The 3537-nt window shown below is 42.9% G+C and overlaps 1 pseudogene; it reads left to right on the top strand.

Annotated features, from left to right (window-relative positions):
* The first annotated feature begins 1258 nt into the window (after positions 1-1258).
* On the top strand, positions 1259-2180 carry LOC110285143 (annotated as a pseudogene).
* The last annotated feature ends 1357 nt before the right edge of the window (positions 2181-3537 follow it).

Raw genomic sequence — 3537 nt, 5'->3', positions numbered from 1 at the left:
CGAGACCAGGCCCAGGCCCAGGCCAAGGAGGCATGCTGATTTTAATGGAGTCCCATTCCCTTAGAGGACATGCTCAATTGTCATCACCAAACTATCCCTTCAAGATCTCTCCAAAGAAACCAAGACCACTTCCCTATGTGTATGTGCAACTGGGTAACAGGAACTAGGCACCCAGAAACTTTTGACATAGGCTCTGATCTCAGGAGGCCCCAAATCTCACTGTGTCTCTCTAGTCAGAGTGGGGCTTCTAGAGGAAGGTAGCATGCTCAATCTTAAGGGGATCCTATCAGTCCCCAGATCTATTATGCTGTGCTAGTGTGGTATATAATCTTGGCTGTCAATTTAGCTTCATCTGGAATGATCTAAAACTCAAGAATCTGGTCTTGTGGAGTCTTGTAGGGGATTCTCTTAGATTGTTTGAAGCAGGAAAACCCACACTAACTGTGGGCTGTAACTTCTGGAGACAGCCTACGTGAAAAGATACAGAAGAAGGAAGCTTTGCTCTTTTGCCTTCTTTCCCTCACTCTCACTGGTTCATCTCTGCTGGTAGTGCAGCCATATTAATTCCAACTCTTTCAGGATTCGAGGTACCCTCCTAGATTTCAGCACCAGATGGGACTAAACAACTACTGGATTCCTGGCCTTTGTGGGACCACCTGGACCACATCTTATAAGCCACTCTGATAAATTAGCTTACCGGCCTTCCCTTTTGAAGAGTGGCCTCAATGTACCCTAGACCCCATTAATTCTATCAGCTCTGTTCTTTTATATAACACTGATTAAAAGGTATAGAAGGTATAGAAGACATGATTAGATACTTATTTGACAACTAGCAAAGCACTCATCAGCTTTCTGACAGACACAGTGAGGACAAGTGTGTAGCAAGGTCAAGAGGAAGCCAGTGACTGTTTTAACCTTAAAAAAAAAATCACCCAACATCATTTTCTCACTCCTTGAGTGGAAATTTTGGAGAACCCAGGGCTGATGAGTCCCACCACAACCCCATTAAATGTATTCACCTTATACATGTAAGACGATAGATCTTGGAGAATGAACATGGATTATGGCCAACTTAACCAGGCGGTGTCTTCAACCATAGCTTCTGTGTCAGACATATTTCCACTGCTATGTAATGACCAAACAGTGAATACTTCCCCCTTTCCATCTTTACCCATGACCAATGGCCACCAGAAGAAGTTTGTTTCTAGCTATCAAAGCCAGCAATATGGCCTTTGTCTTCTCCCAAGCTTGCCTGAAAATGTCATACTTCGACCAGGAGACTTACAAGAAGAACAAATTGAGGAAGACTTGGATGAAGAAAGAGTGTGGTTTTAACACTGGTCCCATTTACTGAGGAGCCAACTATAGAATATCCTACAGAATCAAATGTTTCTTCAACCAGAGATCACAAACCACCAGCTGGTTCTCTGGTGAGGTATGATCCCAAACACCCAACAAGGACCATACCAAGCACCTCTCTTCTGCCCATCCTGCCTCCTTTTTTTTTTTTCTCGAGACAGGGCATCCTGCCTCCTATTAATGACGTGTCCTGGAACATTCTTCAGGAGTGGCATCATTATCATGACTTGAGTACTGATGGCAAGAAAGTTGAAGTTTATTTCAGACTTTGGAGACATTCGTGTTCTAAACAAGAATATTATATTCCCAACACATCTCGTGAGGCCAGAATGAAGCAGGGTCCCAAGAAACCCAAGATAGTCTTCAGAGGAACCGGGCCTCCAAGCAGCTGCCCAAGTTAGAAGCGGGAGAGTGGTATACTGGAAAATCTAGATTCACCTCAGGCAGGGGAAGAATTGCATTGAGAGCTGCCCAGCCAGTGTCTGTGAATCACTGTCCTCCTCCCTCTAATGTAAAGGCCTTTCTGGCCACAAACCATTGGATTTGGATGGTGTGTGGTCCATGGCAGGCAGCACCCTGCAGATAGGAAAGGCTGGGTTCACCTGCAATTTCATGATGGTCAGACCTAGGCTCCAGACACTCCCCAAAGCATGAACTTTCTCTTCCTGTTACCAACCTGGGTTATCCCAGAACCAGAAGTGGAAGATAATTTGCTATGTCCTGAATGCGTTCACAGCAACAAGAAGATCATGAGAAACTTTAAAATTAAGAGCCATACAAAGAAAAATGCCCTACCTCCAAATATGCTGGATTTACTCTGATCTGAAGGGAATGGAAGAAGCAAAGAAAAACAGTCTGTGATCCCTATAATGGCAAAAAAAAAAGAAAGAAAAGAAAAAAGAAAAAGAAAAAGAAAAAAGAAAAGAAAAGAAAAGAAAAAGAAAAAGAAAAAAGAAGAGAAGAGAAGAGAAGAGAAGAGAAGAGAAGAGAAGAGAAGAGAAGAGAAGAGAAAAGAAAAGAAAAGAAAAGAAAAGAAAAGAAAAGAAAAGAAAAGAAAAGAAAAGAAAAGAAAAAACTGGACATCAGTCTTCAGAAGCCCCTCCTCCTGTCTCCCAGCAGAGTGGAGAGTCTGCAGACAAACCAGCATCCATCGTTCTAATAACACCATGCTGAAGCTTTATTTAAAAAGAAAAAAAGCCAGCAATACACTTCATGTCCTTCCTGAAAGCAAACCAGCCTTAGCCCATGTGGTAATATACAGAAAATTTGGCCTCCCTTTCTCTTCCAAAGGGCTTCACTGGGTTAACTCCACCACATTGATGATATGCTAGTTCATAAGAAGCAATGATGGTTCTAGAAAAAAAATCATATATATAATTTAACTGGAGTCTCATATACCTGGAACTTGTTGGGTAGCCAGGGATCATGGGATGGGAATTGTGATCCTTTGCCTCTAATCCTCAAATACTAGAGTTCCATGCAAGTTCCACAACACCTGGTTGATTATTGCCTGACAACCTTGTCTGACTGAAAAACAAAAGCAAAACACATTCTGTATCTAAGAGCTCTGACCCTTGGCACGTTAAGGCCTGAGGGACATGATCTGTAAAACAGATGTTTCCACCTCAGGAAAGTTGACTTGGTCATTCCTAAGCTGTAGCATCTTGTTACGTTCCCATGTGGTTTTATGTCCATGCTTCCTTGCCTTTGTTCTCTGTGGTGATCTATTCAGCAGAAATTTCTCTTATAAACATGGTTTCATGACTGTATAGTGTCTTTGTATGTAACTGTTCCTAATAAAAGCTCAGGGCAGGAGGTTCTCTGAATCCTTACAGCTTCTCAAATGCTCTTTGGGTCCCCAGCCTCTTACGCTGAAAATTCACATTCCAGACTCATGAGCTTTGTCTCATGGACTGAGATTGTCTCTCTGTGGAAGTCGATGTGCTGCTGGAGACCAAACCCAGGAACTGGTGCACATGACAAAAGACTAAGCAAACAGTCTGCCAACTAAGACACATTCCCAGGCCACAAAGGAAACGTCTGCCCTGTAGAAAATCCTCAGTCACGTTGGCCATATGCCCAGCTTGTGACAGCCGTGGTGGTAGGGAGCCTTTAGCAGGCTGCTATATATGAATGTCATATAGTTTTGAAACAAAGCAATGGCAGCCTCTGTGGAAA

Source organism: Mus caroli, chromosome 18 (assembly GCF_900094665.2).
Source record: "Mus caroli chromosome 18, CAROLI_EIJ_v1.1, whole genome shotgun sequence".
In the NCBI taxonomy this organism is placed as follows: Eukaryota; Metazoa; Chordata; class Mammalia; order Rodentia; family Muridae; genus Mus; species Mus caroli.
The sequence above is the reverse complement of the archived record's forward strand: the minus strand, read 5'-3'. Positions and strand labels throughout refer to the sequence as shown.